The following is a 16969-nucleotide window of genomic DNA, read 5'->3' on the forward strand; positions in this document are numbered from 1 at the left end:
CTTAGGTGTCTTTTGTTCCTTGCTTTCTGATTTACTGTTTGGTTTCTTTGTTTGTTGGTTCCTTAGGTTGTAGATAGTGTTTTTGTTAGCTTGTTTTCTCTTCATGAATGCCATTTTTATTGTACTAGCGGGTTTAGATTTTTCTTAGGTTTTTATGGCAGTGGTAGTTATTTTTCAGGAACCAAACCCAGTACTCCCTTGAGGATTTCTTGTAAGGGTGGTCTTGTGGTAGTGAACTCCCGCAGTTTTTGTTTGTCTGAGAAATATACTATTTGCCCCTCATTTCGGAAGGATAGCCTTGCAGGGTAGAGTATTCTTGGCTGGCAATCTTTGTCTTTTAGTATTTTGAAAATATCATCCCATTCCTTTCTAGCTTTTAGGGTTTGTGATGAAAGGTCTGATGTTAACCTGATTGGGGCTCCCTTATAGGTGATTTGACGCTTCTCTCTTGCAGCTTTTAGGATTCTCTCTTTGTCTCTGAGTTTTGCCAATTTGACTATGACATGTCTTGGAGAAGGCCTTTTTGGGTTGAATACGTTTGGAGATCGTTGAGCTTCCTGGATCTGAAGATCTGTGATTTTTCCTATACCTGGGAAGTTTTCTGCCACTATTTTCTTGAATATGTTTTCAATGGAATCTCCATTTTCCTCCCCTTCTGGAATACCCATGACTCGGATATTTGAGCGCTTGAGGTTGTCTGATATCTCTCTCAGATTTTCTTCCATGTCCTTGATTCTTTTTTCTTTCTTTTTGTCTGCTTGTGTTATTTCAAACAGCCCATCTTCAAGTTCAGAGGTTCTCTCTTCAACTTCGACAAGCCTGCTGGTTAAACTCTCCGTTGTGTTTTTTATTTCGCTGAATAACTTCTTCAGTTCAGCAAGTTCTGCTACATTTTTTTTCAGGACATTGATTTCCTTGTATATTTCCTCTTTCAGATCCTGTATACTTTTCCTCATTTCATCATGATGTCTAGCTGAGTTTTCTTGTATCTCATTCAGTTTCCTTAGAATTATCACTCGAAATTCCTTGTCAGTTATTTCAAGGGCTTCTTGTTCTACAGGATCTAGAGTATGAGATTTATTAACTTTTGGTGGTGTACTTTCTTGATTTTTTGTATTTCTGGTGTCTTTTTTTTGGTGTTTATTCATTGTGGCAGGGGGTTTCACAGTCCACCGGTTTGAGACTAATGACTAACTAGGATGTTGCTGTGGTTGCCAATTTGGTATGGCTCCCGCCGTGACTGCTCCGTTGGCCTCTAGTGTCTTGTGTGTGTGGTTGCCTCGGGTCTTGGGCTTCTCCGGGGATCCACCTTTCTGGTCAGCTTGTACTCTGCTGGGCTGGTGGATCACGTACCACAGGGTGTGTGATCTCTGTTGAGCTTTCACTTTCTGTACAGGACTTCTCCCCTTTCCGTGTGCTCTGGCCCAGGCTGTTAGATCGTGCAGTGGCGACCCCACCGGGTGTGTGGTTTCTGTCGAGTCTCCGCCTCCCTGGCCGCACGTCTCCCCCCTCTGTGCACACTGTGCTGGGTTGGGGCGTGTCTTCTGCACCCCTCGTCTATCAGCTGGGCCTTCAAGACCCTGCTCAGCACCGCCTCGCCCAGGAAGTCTACCAGGTTTCTGCTAGGCACAGACGACCGGTCTCTCTGGGTGCCTTTGTAGCACTGTGTAGATCTTTCTCGGGTCTTGTTCACCTTTGTATCCCCCCGGTATAAACCGAGTCTAGTGCCCGCCTGCAGCCTGCTCTCCGGCAGGTTCAAGCGGACCTGGGAACTCTCCTACCACACTATTCCCAACCAGAAATTCGTTAGGCTTTTTTCCAAACTGGTGGTCGCAGAGATGGTATCTGCCTCCCAGTAACAGGAAGTTTACCGGGGCCGGAGTCCAGGGTGTGGTGGAGTGACAGTCGGCCCGCCCGTACTTCCTAGCCCGCCCGCCCGTACTTCCTAGCCCTCCCAAAACTGGTCGGGACGCCCCACACCCCCAGCCCTGCCAGAGAACCGTGGAGGGAGTGGGAGAGGAGGTCGGCCCGCAGGGTCCGGAAAGCCCCGCGCCAGGCCAAGCAAATGGGCTCAGTGATGGCTGAGCAGGGTGGAGCTGCCCGCACCTGGGAAAATGGAGGCAGCACCGGGGCCGTGAGTGGCCTGGTGGTGCAGGCGGGGAGCCGCGTGGGCATCCACCCCCCGAACAGAGCTGTGCCAGGGATCACTCACAGTGCTGTGCCAGGTCGGGCGCTCGCTCTGTCTCTGGTTTGTTGCCTTCCGTGTTCTCGGCGCTGCCGCCTCGGGCTGTTCAGTCGCGGCGCCGCTCGGGCGCTCCCAGGAGTCTTCTTTAATGCCGGCCTGAAACCTCGAATCCTGGATAGGGCAGCTGGCCGCCTTCAGTGCGGCCCCAGCCTCCGGGATCCTGGCTGCATCCACAGCAGCCCTGGCGCCGTGTTCCCTGTTTCAAGACTCACTTTTGCAGCTAAGAATCAGTTCTTTTCCTGCTCCACACTTCAAAGCTGTTGCCTGTAAATGAGGCAGCCTCTCCTGCCGGGGGCAAAGTGGCGTTGAGCCCCCACGACCGGCCAGCAGCAGCAGTCCTCCCTTAAGAGATGGCCAGAGGAAGGTCCACAAGTTTCCCAGCTGCCTGAGGCCCAGTGGCCACCTTTTCCACCTCAGCTACTCCGCGCCAGCCGCCGCAGCCGCCGCCATCTTGAAACTCTCTGCCAACATACTATTTCAACAGCAATCTTGGACTTTTTATATTCAACCAAGTGACACTATGTTATACAGTCTAAAATCTATAATTACTGCTATTTCTGGACAAATATCTCTTTATTCTATTTAATCAGATATTTTTGAAGTACACCTACAATAAGCTAACATTTTAAACAAAAAATTGTTCTCATTCAAAATAAATAGCCAAACAGCAAAAGAATAATTATTTATGATGCTCAGCAGACTTACAAGTAAACATATCAAACCAATGGCTCTATGATACAACTATTCCCGCTCTATAACATGAATAAGCTTTTTAGAATTCCTTTAATGAATCACTCAACAACCAACACTCATTAAGTTATCACCATGTCCCTTCGTCTGTAAAAATTATAATTTAACCTTTAAATAAAATTGTCAAATCTAAGGTACCTTTAACTTGTAAAGTACCTAAAGAAAACATAGAGAAAAGAGAGAGAAAATGGAATGAGAAGACAACAAGTGATTTCTCATACACTTTTTTTTTTTTTTTTTTTGTCTTTTTCGTGACCGGCACTCAGCCAGTGAGTGCACCGGCCATTCCCATATAGGATCCGAACCCACGGCAGGAGTGTCGCCGCGCTCCCAGCGCCACACTCTCCCGAGTGCACCACGGGCTCGGCCCAATTTCTTATACATTTTTAAGTGACAAACTTTAATTACAAAAAAAAAAATGATAAAGAATAGAAGTTAGTCTAAAACAGGATACAATCAAGATTGTAGGCCACTAATAAATAAAAGCTAAAACAGTATAAGTAGAAAAGATGAGGGGTTGCCCTCCTCTCAGAAGCCAATAAGAGAGCATGCCCAGGGTCCTAGGCAGCAGCTGAGGGCAGCCCCCTCTGCCCAAAACCAGGCAAGAAACAGAGTACACCCAGGGTCCTACGCAGGAGCCAAGGACAGCCCCCTCTGCCCACAAGCAGGTAAGGAGCATGCTGAAAACATCAATTCTGCACAGGTGGTCCACCACAGCCACCACCACAGCCACAGCTGCCACAAAAGTGGCTCAATGCCACAGCAGTAGCCACAGCCACTGTACAGGTGGCATGCCAGACATTTGGCTGCACTGACACAAGGAGAGTCACCAGCAGCAACCAGAAAAAGAAGAGGCCATCTCTCTTCTCAAAGCCCACTCCAGAGTAATAGAAGAAACAACTGCTCTACCAGATAACCAGACATCAACGTAGAGATACTAGAAATATGAAAACTCAAGAAAATATGACATCACTGAAAGAATACAGTAATTCTCAAATACCACACCCTACAGAGCAGGAACCCCTTAAAATGACTGAAAAGGAATTCCAAGCAATAATCTTAGAGAAACTCACTGACATACAAGAAGACTCAGTCAGTCAGACAACATAATGAAGTGAGAAAAAAAAATCCACGATATGAAGGAAGAAATTTACAAAGAGATTAATACCTGAAAAAAAGAATGTAGCAGAACTCATGGAACTGAAAGTTTCACTCAACTAAATAAAAAACACAATCAAGAGCTGAACCAGCAGGCTAGAACAAGCAGAAGAAAGAATTTCTGATTTTGAAGATAGTCTTTTCAAAATAACTCAGGTGAACAAAAATAAAGGAAAAAAGAATTCTAAAAAAATGAAAAAAATCTAAGAAAGCTAGCAGACAACCAGAAAGGAACATGAAAACCCTGTTCAACAAAATAATAAGTTTTCTCAGGAACAGGGAGAGACATGGACCTTCACATCCAGGAGGCTCAAAGATCCCCAAACAGATTAAATCCAAAAAGACCCTCTCCAAGACACATGACAGTCAAACTGGCAAAGCTCAAAGACAAAGAGAGAATCTTAAAAGAAGCAAGAGAAAAGCATCAAGTCACCTACAAGGGAGCCCCTATCAGGGTAACAGCAGATTTCTCAACAGAAACACAACAGGGCAGAAGAAAATGGGATGATATACTCAAAACACTAAAAGAAAAAAACTGACAGCCAAGAATACTATACCCAGCAAGGCTATCCTTCAGAAATGAGAAAAATAGTGTATTTTCCAGACAAACAAAAACTGTGGGAGTTCACCACCGCAAGACCAGCCCTGAGAGAAATCCTCAAGAAAGTCCTGCAACTGGAATCTGAAAACCGATAATCACCACCATGAACACACAAGAAAGAACATAACCCACTGATAGAACAAAAATGCTAACGGAAAAGAAGAAACCAAATCTTACCACCACAAAAAACCATAATGACAATGTAATAATGCTCCTGGCTTTATTTCTGATTTTAGAAATTTCGGTCTTCTATTTTCCTTGGTCAGTCTAGATAACGGTTTGCAAATTCTGTTGATCTTTTTAAAGAATCACCTTTTAGTTTTGCTGATTTTCTCTATTGTTTTTCAATTCCCTTTTCCATATATTTCTGTTATAATCTTTGTTATTTTCTACTTATATTTGCTTTTGGTTTAGTTTGCTGTTCTTTTTCTATTTTCTGGAGGTAGAAGTTTACATTACTGATTTAAGATTTTTCTTATTTTTAATATAGGTGTATACAAGCATAAATTTTCCTCTAGGCACTGCATGAGCCCTACATTCTATAAATTTTGATATGTTGGGCTTTGATTTTTACCTCAAAGTACTATCTAACCTCCTGGTGATTTTTCTTCTTATCCATCATTTATTTAGGAGAGTATTGTTTAATTTCCACACATTGTGAATTTCCTAAATTTCCTTCTTTATTGTGGTTGAGGAACATATTTTTCATGATCTTAGTCTTTTTAAATGTATTAAGTCTTGTTTTGTGGCCAAAAATAAAATAAAATGAAATTACGAGAGAGGAGATCAAATATTAACATCACAAAAAGATTAAGTTTTGCAATGATGAATATTCTAACTGCCCTGATTAGGTCCTCACACATTGTATACATGTATTGAAATATAACTCTGTACCCCATAAATATGTACAACCAATATGTTTTTTTAAAAATCTTTTTTAAAAAATTTTTTTAAAAGATGGGGGGCTGGCCCGGTAATTCAGTTAGTTAGAGCATGGTGCTGGTAACACCAAGGTCCAGGGTTCGATCTCTGTACCAGCCAGCCACCAAAAAAATTTTAAAAAGATGAGAGTAGAATTTAGGCCAATGCCAAGAATGACCAGAGAGAGGCTTCCGAGGGTTAATCACTGAGAACTCAGTTTTTACTCCACTATCAATTCCACTCCTCGGTCAAAGACAGTATCACCTAACTAAGCCAAAACAGAACAATAAACTAAATATATTTTATGTTAGTCCAATATGACAGCTTTGCTCTTACACTTATTACTATAACAAATTAATAATTTTATGTGTATGCTTTGAAAAAGACTGACAGAATGACACCTATAAAACTATATTTTTTTCTGTTTTTTTCGTCATCTAAATGTAGTCTCAGTTATACAAATGTGCAATACATAATAATTGATACTTGGAAGTTTAAGAAAAACAGATCGCATAAAAATCAATACATAAAAAATTATAAAATATTAATTTCCCCAAGAAACAACTTATAGAAAGAAAAATCCCATCAAAGTGCACACTGTTTTCCAAGCAGTATGACATATCAAGTCATTGTCTCTCCTTGCCAGTAGATGGTGCTAATCTCCAGATGTATACACTATGAGCATATACTAAATACAGAGGACCTTGCTTAGTAGAGTTTAAGGTACATTCCCAACATCACCTAATCTCTAAAATTAAAATCAACTGAATGAAGCAAAGACTACAAATTTGTTCTAAATATTAAAACCTCTAAAATAGTAAAATATACTATTTCGTTAAGACAGTATCATTTTTCACATTTCAGCGTCTGTGAGGACAAAGACAATGTTCTTATTTCTGGAATACAAAACAATACACTGCGTAAGCACAGACTGAAGGGCTAGACATCCTAGGTTTGAATCTGAGCTCCAACTACTCAATATCCATGATACTTTGGGCAAGTTATTAGCCTCTCATTCTTCAGTTACGTGATCTCTTAAATAAGAATAAAAGGGTTCCTATCTCACAGAGTTCTTGTGAGATAATATAATATATGTAAAGCACTTAGAAAACTGTCTGGAACATAGTAAATGCTACATAAGTGGTTGCTATTATTGCTGTGGTGTAATGCCCAACAAAATAACTAGAACCAATAAAAATGCTCATCAACAAAAGAATAAATAAAATATAGACATTAACATAATGGATTACACAGCAGTGAGAAGGAATGTATTATAGCTACATGCAAACACACAAATGAATCTTAGTAATATAATGCAGAGTGAAAAAGACAAGTCCCAGGAAACTATAGACAATATGACACCCCATTTTAAAACAGCACCAAAACAAATAAAACTAAAAATCTATTGTTTATACATGTATATGATACAAGGTTTTGTAAAAGGTAAGATAAACACAAACCTTAGGATAGAGGTTATCTGTGGGAAACGGGGAGAGAGATGGGATGGGGAAGGGAATGTATGAGTATATGTAATTTACTGGTAAAGTCCAGTTCTTAGGGTGAGTGAAATGTAGTGGAAATGTAAATTAGTATATTTGGCCTTATCTAATAAGAGTGTAAGAATCACCTTCCCTATAACTCAATAAATCTACTCTTAAGCATATACCAAGAGAAAATCTTGCTCATGTACACGAGTAAATACATGCAAGAATGTTTTTAGAAATGCTATTTACAATAGCAAAAACTAGAAACAAATCTGTCAGCACAGGAGTAGATAAATAAATTAGGACATATTAATTTGGCTATGCTATACAGAAATGAAAATTAATAAATTACAACCACATGCAATAAGAATGAATCCCAAGAATAGAGGTTGAGCATAAAATAGCAAGTCAGGGAAAAATTGCTTTATTTTTGATCAATTGATTCCATTTATAAAACTTTCAAAAACTATATTGTATAGGGAAATAAACATATGCTAAAACTACATAGGAAAGCAAAGGAATGATAAACACAAACTTAAAGATAATGGTTACCTCTGAGGAAGGAAGAAAGGAGATGGGATGGAAGAAGTACACACAGGAGACATCAAAACTAATGGCAAGGGTCTGGGAAGATGGTAGTGGCTGCATACATGATGATCTCTTCAAATCCCCAAGTAAAAATATATAGAACCACTAGATAGCAAAACCAAAATCTCATGCATAATACTCAAAACAAAACTTTGTGACAAGGTTATCTCCTAAAGCCCTAAAATGTAAGTAGGCAAAGACAAATCACCACCACCTGCAAGACATGTATTACTTGGCAGGAAGAAAAAAGCAAATGGATTTGAGAACAAAATAACACCAAAATGGCTAATGGGCATTCACTGGAAAGCACAGCAGGCCAATTTGGAAAAAGCCAAAACGATAACAACAGAAAAGCTGAAACTGGAAGGGCTTCTGGCATCTCTAATACCAGATAAGACAAAGGGTCTATGATAAGAAGTTCTCAAAAAGTTGGAGCAATTTAATCCCTGTGACCTTTCAAACCTGACACACCAGGGCTCTCTTCTAAAACAGGCTCCGCACTGAGAAGAAACTGCTAGAGGAGAATCAAAACTGAGCAAGATAGAATATAAGAAATAGAAGGTCCAGAACAAACTGGGGAAGGGGAAGAGAACCACAAAATCTCAGAAAGCAGGTCATCATCTTTTGAACATTACATAAAAACAACAGAAACAGTAGCCCTGTGAAGTCAGAAAATCTTTTCTGAATTCTACCTCATTCCGAAAGTTCTAGAAAATCAATTTCACATAAAAATGACCAACAGGAAAAGTATCAAAGTCAAATCCCTCACAAACTTACTACACGAAAAAAACGTAGCAGAGTAAACTCCTATAAACAATGAAAGCATCAGGAAATGTGCCCACAAAAGAGATCAAAACTGCAACCTACTATTTCAAAACAAGCTAGAAACATTAAAAAAGTGATAAAAACACATAAAAGAACAATATACATCAGAATTAGAAAAACTAAAAACCAAATGGACAATACTTAGGAAAGAATAATGAATAAAAGGAAAAAAAACAAAAACAACTTCAGAAACTGAAGACCAAACCAGAGAGCACAAAGATAAATAAATATGACAGTGCCTTCAAAAAAATAGAAGGTAAAAAGGGAAAAATACTTTAATTTATAAAAGAGACAGATAAAAAAAAACGATTCATTGAAGAAAGGCAAAGAAGAGACAATATATCAATAATAGAAGTTCCTGAAGAAAACCAAAGCAAAGGAAGAATACAAATACTAAAATAACTTTCCCCAATTAAAAAAATATATTTGTATGTACTAAAAGAAACATACCACATCCCTGAGAATACTGACCCAGTATACTTAACAACGAGACATTTTATTTATTAGGCTTTCATAAAAAAATATTTTAGGCATCTAGAAAAAAAGAACATGTGACTTATAAGGGGGAGAATATTAAAATAGCACCAGACTTTTTCACAGCAATGATATAAGCTGGAAGAAAATGGAGTAAAATATTTAAAATACTCAAGTATAGAAAGTATGAGCCAATGGTTTTTCTTTTTTTTTCACTTTTTTTATGAGACAACTCAGACTATGTCCTCTCTCTCTTACTCTCCCAAAACAAGAGTAAGAATGATCATCAATGGCTAATAGCAGCTACAGCAAAGCAACATCAAGAGCCGCTTCATGCTCAGGAGAGAACACTGTACAGTCATTAAGCCTGTGATTTTATATCCAGTAAAACTGACTTTCAAGTCAAACTTAACACAAACAAACTTAATCAACATGTGAGGACTCAGGGACTATTGTTCCTGATAAATTTCCTAGAGAATAACCTTCAGACAACCAAAATTATGAGAGAGGTACAGACAAAAAAACTGATGATGAGCATTAAATATAAAGTTAGCTGAAAAACTAAGACATATTGATGACTAACAAGGGAAGAATATAGTAGGTAATGGCTATAAAACTATGACAGTGTAGAACAGGACATCTATTTTTAAAATGGGAGGAGAGGGACTTCCAGTCAAGATGGCGGAGTAGATGGTTCCTAGCATCACTCTCTCCCACAAATCGACCAATTTGCAACTATTTAAAAGCCACGACTGGAGGCCCAAGAGCCGCACTGGAACAGGCAGGAGCCGCACACCAGAGGACCCACAGCCCAGGCCAGTCCCCGCTGCCCAGAGAGGCTCAAGAGCCACTGGGCCCACCCGCCCAGAGTCAGCCATGCCAGAACAAGCAGCCTCTGCAGGACACCCAGCCCAGGCCACTTCCTGCCACCCAGGTAGGCCCAGGAGCCACTGGGCCCACACACGCTGAGCCAGCCATATCAGAACAGACAGATGCTGTGGAACTCCCAGTCCAGGACAGTTGCTGCTGCCCAGAGAGGCCCGAGAGCCACCAGGAGCACAAACCCCGAGTCAGCCATGCCAGAACAGGCAGGCACTGCAGGACCCCCAGTCCAGGCCAGTCTCTGACACCAGGAGAGGCCCAAGAGCCACGAGGCCCACATGCCCCAAGTCAGCCATGCCAGAACAGGCAGTTGCCATGGGACCCCAAGCCCAGGCCAGTCCCTGCAACCCAGAGAAACCCAAGAGCAGCCATGCCCACATGTCCCAAGACATCTGCGCCACAAGAGGCAGGTAGAACAGAACCCCTGGGTCAGGCCAGTCTCTGCCATCCAGAGAGGCCCAAGAGCTGCCAGGCCCACACATCCTGAGCCAGTCTTGCCAGAACAGGCAGGTGCCATAGGACCCCCACCCCAGGCTAGTCCCCACTGCCCAGAATTGGGAGTCCCTTCAGGATCCAGGCCAGAAATCAGGGTGGAACAAGTGGACTGTGATAACCCCTGCCACAATGACTAAACACCAAAGGAAAGATACCAGAAATATGAAAAACCAAGAAACTACATTACTACCAAAGGAAAAAAATAACACTCAAGCTCTAGATCCTCTAGAACAGGAAGTCCTTGAAATGACAGGGAATTTTTAGCAACAATTCCAAGGAAACTAAATGAGATACAAGAAAACTCAGACAACACAATGAAATGAGAAAATATATATAGGACCTAAAAGAAGAAATGTACAAAGAAATCAATGCCCTGAAAAAAAATGTAGCAGAGCTTGTGGAGCTGAAGGATTCATTCAATGAAATAAAAAACACAACAGAGAGTCTAACCAGCAGGCTAGAACAAGCAGAAGAGAGAATTTCTGACCTTGAAGACAGGCTGTTTGAATTAACACAGGTAGATGAGAGAAAAGAAAAAAAGAATTCCTGCAAAATCTAAGAGAGATAACAACCTTAAGCACTCAAATATCCAAATCACGGGGATTCCAGAAGAGGAGGAAAAAGGAAATGGCAACGAAAACATATTCAATGAAATAAGAGCAGAAAATTTCCCAGGTATACAGAAAGTCACAGATCTTCAGATTCAGGGGGCCCAAAGATCCCCAAACATATTCAACCCAAAAGAATCCTCTCCAAGACATGTTATAGTCAAGCTGGCTAAACTCAAAGTCAAAGAGAGAATCTTAAAAACTGCAAGAGAGAAGCGGCAAGTCACCTATAAGGGAGCCCCAATCAGACTAACATCAGACTTTTCATCAGAAATCCTAAAAGCCAGAAAAGAATGGGATGATATATTCAAAATACCAAAGGACAAAAATTACCAGCCAAGAATATTTTACCCAGCAATGCTATCCTTCTGAAATGAAGGACAAATAGTATAATTCTCAGACAAACAAAAACTACAGGAGTTCACTACCACACAACCAGCCTTACAAGAAATTCTCAAGGGAGTACTCAGTTTGATACCTGAAAAACAACCACCACTACCATGAATACTCAAGAAAAAACAAAACCTACTAGTAAAACAAAAATGCTAACAATAAAGAGAAAAAGTAGTTTATCTACCACTCCAAAAAACCAACAAACACGGAAGACAAACAGAAAACCAGAAAGAAAGGAACAAAAGACACTTAAGACATCTAAACAAAAATCAATAAGATGCTAGGAGTAAATCAACACCTTTCAATAATAACTCTAAAGGTAAAAGGATTAAACTCCCCACTCAAAAGACACAGACTGACTGAATGGATTAAAAAGATGGACTGAACAAATGCTCCCTTCAAGAGACTCACCTCACCTGTAAAGACATGGACTAAGAGTGAAAGGACGGACTAAGAGTGAAAGGATGGAAAAAGATATACTGGACTAAGAGTGAAAGGATGGAAAAAGATATACTGTGCAAACAGAAATGAAAAACGAGCTGGAGTAGCTATTCTTATATCAGATAAAAGAGACTTGAAAGCATAAACCATAAAAAGAGATAAAGAAGGCCACTATATAATGATAAAAGGATCTATCCATAAAGAAGACATAACAATCATAAACATATATGCACGCAATGCTGGAGCAGCCAGATTTATAAAGCAAACACTATTAGATCTAAAGACTGAGATAGACATTAACACCATAATAGCAGGGGACCTGAACACCCCATTCTCAACATTGGACAGATCATCTAGGCAAAAAATCAATAGAGAAACACAAGCTCTAAACACCTTAGGCCAACTGGACTTGGCAGTGTCTACAGAACATTCCAACAACCTCAGAATATTCATTCATCTCATCAGTGTGGGGACCTGTGCAGGCCTGACTAGCTTGCGGGGTGCTAAAGAGGGCCTTGAAAGGGGTCTCTCTTGCATATCCTACAAGCAAGTAGGGAGATCTGAAACAATGGTGTCCTTACTAAGGGTCATGCACCGGTCAGGGTATGCGTGCTTCTTGCCTAGAAATACACCTTGAGATTAGATCTGGTATTTGCCATAAACGTCATGTTCCTCAGATGTTTATGAGCCATTGACGTGAGAGCAGGGAACAAAGAAATACCAAGGCCACCTGTATTGTTTTTGAAAAAGCTTGTTTGTTACATTCCTTCACGTAGACCTCAGCTAAAAGGATATAAATAAGATTGTGACCAGAATAAACTTGCTAGTGAGCAGCATCCCTGCTCTTAGCCCCCTCGATCCCCGCTTTTCTCTGTCTTTATTTCCCAGCGGTCTTCTACTTTCAGGTTACCTTTGTTCTCGTCGGAGCCGGCCTCCAACAAGTGGCGCCCGAACAGGGACCTGAAAACACTGAAGGCTGCCCGAACCACAGGAAAGGTGAGTGCATGCAATTATTGTTTATTAGTGGTTTCGGTATTGTTGTTACAATCGGGGGTTATCAACAATGGGGCAATCTAATAGTTCTGAGTTGTTTGTTCAAGTGTTACATAGTTCTCTTAGTTTGAGAGATGTTAAAGTTGAAACTAAACAGTTGTCTAAATTTATTGCTTTTATAAAGCAAGTTTGTCCTTGGTTTCCTGAATCTGGCACAATTAATATTGAAACCTGGAGAAAAGTTGACAAACGTATTCAGGGATATTATCAAGCTCATGGGCCAGAAGCTGTTCCAATTGATGCTTTTGCATTATGGTCTCTAATTAAAGATTGTTTAGTTACTGAAAGTGAGGCAGACAGATGGAGGCGTGCTGCGCGGCGCTCTATCAGACGCTCCCACTCTTCCGCTGACTTGGCCCCTCCATCGTGTCCATTACCTCCGCCGCCTGGAATGCCCCCTCCCCTGTCTGGCGGAGGGCCGCCAGGGTATGAGGAGCCCATACAGCCTTCTGCTCCTCTACCCTCTGACATGTCGGAGGACCCCCCTAAGGAAGCCTTACATAAAATATGCCAGACTCAAACCTATCAAGAATTTTTAGAAGCTTTAGATGATGTTCCCCTTCAGGAGCCAGTGCTTACTGATCTAGAAGCTTCGGCTCCTACGGGTGAGGAGCAACTTTCTCCTCGGGAATGGGAAAATCTTGAAGAACAGGCTGCCCGTTACCATCATGACGAGGGAATATTTGCTGCCATGGAGGGGGGCAATACTGTTACTTTTCTTAGAGACTTGCGGCAAGAAATTCAGGCAATTGCTGAATATGTAAAGGTTTACAAAAAGAATCTTCTAAAGATGTACAGAACCAATCTGACCCTCTTCCTTTAACTAGAATTCCCCTTGTGGCTCCGGCTTTAGACACTCAAGGAACAGAGTTTCGTGTCCTTAAGACTTCACCTCCCCCTCCGACACTGGATGATGTCATTTCTCCTTTACAATTAGCCCTTAGGGCTGCATCCAGAAACGGAGAAAACTTGGAGGGTTATCGTCCTCCGTTGGGGGCTTACCCTGTCATTGAACAAAGAGATCAATAGGGTAATGTTCGCCGTGTTCACGAGCCTTTGCCTTACAAACAGTTGAAAGAATTAAAAATGGCTTGTGCTCAGTATGGACCTACTGCTCCATTTACTGATGCTGTTTTGGAAACTGTTGCTGCTTATGCTACAAGTTCATTTGTTGTCCTGTTTCGCAGTGATGGGCACACCTAAACATCTTAAAACTGATAATGGCCCTGCCTACACCAGTCGCTCTTTTCTGCGATTTTGCTCTCAATTCCATATTGCACTTAAAACAGACATCCCATACAATCCCCAAGGTCAAGGGATTGTTGAACGTGCACATCTGACAATCAAAAACCAAATTTATAAAATAAAAAAGGGGGAGCTAGACTATAAGTCTCCCCATTCCCTCCTTGCCCATGCTATTTATATCTTAAATTTTTTGCAAATCGATGCAGAAGGACGCTCTGCAGCAGAAAAGTTTTGGAATCCAAAAGCTGTTTCTCACCCCTTGGTCACGTGGAGGGACCCTCTCACTGGGGCCCTCCACGGGCCTGATCCAGTACTAATGTGGGGGAGAGGTTATGTTTGTGTTTTTCCCACAGACGCTGATAGCCCTCGCTGGTTACCGGAGCGGTGTGTCCGCCATGCCCAAAAGTCGGGTGACTCGACTACGCAGGAAAATGATGAGGCTGAGGATAACGCCTCGGCGCAAGAATGAGTCTGATCGGAAGACCCTCACACTACACTCCCTGGCACATCTCTGCTCCATATTCTGGATCATCTTTTTTCCTTTTGTGCCGGTGTCGGGAGACAACTATTGGGCTTATGTCCCTAACCCACCTTTGCTGCACCCAGTCACCTGGGAGGATGATCGTGTTCCAATATATACCAACAACACTTTATTCAAAATCTTAAAATGCAGTTCCCGACTTTGCAACAGTTAAGCACTCATTTGATCTACTTAGGAATATTGGCTCTTGGTGTAATCCTTGTATCTCTTGCTCTCATCACTGGCTGTAAAATTGTCTTGACCCATTTCACAAAATTATTTGTTACTGTTAAAAAATTACAATTATACCAAGATAAGGACAAAGATTATATGCATTTATAAAATAAAAAAGGGGGAATTGTGGGGACCTGTGCAGGCCTGACTAGCTTGCGGGGTGCTAAAGAGGGCCTTGAAAGGGGTCTCTCTTGCATATCCTACAAGCAAGTAGGGAGATCTGAAACAATGGTGTCCTTACTAAGGGTCATGCACCGGTCAGGGTATGCGTGCTTCTTGCCTAGAAATACACCTTGAGATTAGATCTGGTATTTGCCATAAACGTCATGTTCCTCAGATGTTTATGAGCCATTGACGTGAGAGCAGGGAACAAAGAAATACCAAGGCCACCTGTATTGTTTTTGAAAAAGCTTGTTTGTTACATTCCTTCACGTAGACCTCAGCTAAAAGGATATAAATAAGATTGTGACCAGAATAAACTTGCTAGTGAGCAGCATCCCTGCTCTTAGCCCCCTCGATCCCCGCTTTTCTCTGTCTTTATTTCCCAGCGGTCTTCTACTTTCAGGTTACCTTTGTTCTCGTCGGAGCCGGCCTCCGACACATCAGCACATGGAACATTCTCCAGTATAGACCACATGTTAGGTCATAAAGCAACTCTCAACAAATTTTAAAAAATTGGAATTATTCCATGTATTATTTCAGATCAAAATGGATTAAAATTAGAAATCAATAACAAATGAGATTCTGGAAACTATAAAAACACATGGAAATAAACAACATTCTACTTAATGACATATGGGTCCAAGAAGAAATTAAACAGGAAATCAAAAGCTTCTTGAAACTAATGAAAATAATGACACATCATACCAAAACCTGTGGGATACTGCAAAAGCAGTACTAAGGGGGAAATTTATTGCATTAAATCCTTACTTCAGAAGAATGGAAAGAAGGCAAATAAATAACCTAACACTTCACCTTAAAGATCTAGAAAAACAAGAACAATCCAAACCTAAAGTTAGTAGACAGAAAGAAATAATTAAGATCAGAACAGAACTAAATGAAATAGAAGCACAAAAAACAATACAAACGATCAATGAAACAAAAAGTTGGTTCTTTGAAAAGATTTTAAAAATCGACAAACCTTTAGCAAGACTAAGTAAGAAAAGAAGAGAGAAGACCTCTCTAACAAAACTTAGAAATGAAAAAGGTGATATTACAACTGACACCTCAGAAGTACAAGGAATCATTAGAGACTACTAAAAACATCTATATAGCAACAAATTTGAAAATCTGGAGGAAATGGATAAATTTCTGGATGCATACAAGCTACTAAAACTGAGCAAAGAAGATATAGAAAATCTGAACAGACCAAAAACAATAAAAGAGATTGAAGCTGTTATCAGAAGTATCCCAACAAAGAAAATCCCAGGACTAGACGGGTTCACTGCAGAGTTCCACTGGACTTTCAAAAAAGAATTGATACCAATTCTCTACAAACTATTCCAAAAGACTGAAACAGAGGCCATTCTCACAAACTCATTCTATGAGAGACACATAACCCTGATACCAAAACCAGACAAAGATACAATAAAAATAGAAAACTATGGGCCAATATCCTTTATGAATATAGACACAAAAATCCTCAATAAAATACTAGCTATCAGAACACAGAAACACATACACAAAATTATACACCATGATCAAGTGGGATTCATCCCAGGGATGCAAGGTTGGTTCAACATGCACAAATCCTTAAATGTGATATACCACATCAATAAAAGCACAGACAAAAACCATATGATCATCTCTACAGATGCTGAAAAAGCATTTGACAATATTCAAAATTTGTTCATGATAAAGACTCTCTACAAGTTAGGTATAGATGGAAACTATCTCAACACAATTAAAGCCCTATATGATAAGCCAATTGCCAATATCATCCTGAATGGGGAAAAGCTTTGAGCTTTTCCCTTAAGAACAGGGACTAGACAAGGATGCCCACTTTCACCACTCCTATTCAACATAGTGTTCAAAGTATTAGCCAGAGCAATC

General features: G+C 40.6%; 1 protein-coding gene, 1 long non-coding RNA gene and 1 pseudogene across 2 annotated transcripts in view; 1 reads left to right on the top strand and 2 right to left on the bottom strand.

Moving 5' to 3' along the window:
- The window catches only part of TMEM38B (transmembrane protein 38B), a 60739-nt gene that overhangs the window by 32274 nt on the left and 11496 nt on the right, over positions 1-16969 (bottom strand). The gene's annotated exons all lie outside the window — the stretch shown is intronic.
- Positions 9280-9457, bottom strand: LOC134366288 (small nucleolar RNA U3; annotated as a pseudogene).
- Positions 12340-15435, top strand: LOC134365950 (uncharacterized). Its single transcript, XR_010022215.1, has 2 exons — positions 12340-12861; positions 14517-15435. It is a non-coding gene; the product is annotated as an uncharacterized LOC134365950 (long non-coding RNA).

The sequence above is a fragment of the Cynocephalus volans genome, chromosome 17 (assembly GCF_027409185.1).
Source record: "Cynocephalus volans isolate mCynVol1 chromosome 17, mCynVol1.pri, whole genome shotgun sequence".
In the NCBI taxonomy this organism is placed as follows: Eukaryota; Metazoa; Chordata; class Mammalia; order Dermoptera; family Cynocephalidae; genus Cynocephalus; species Cynocephalus volans.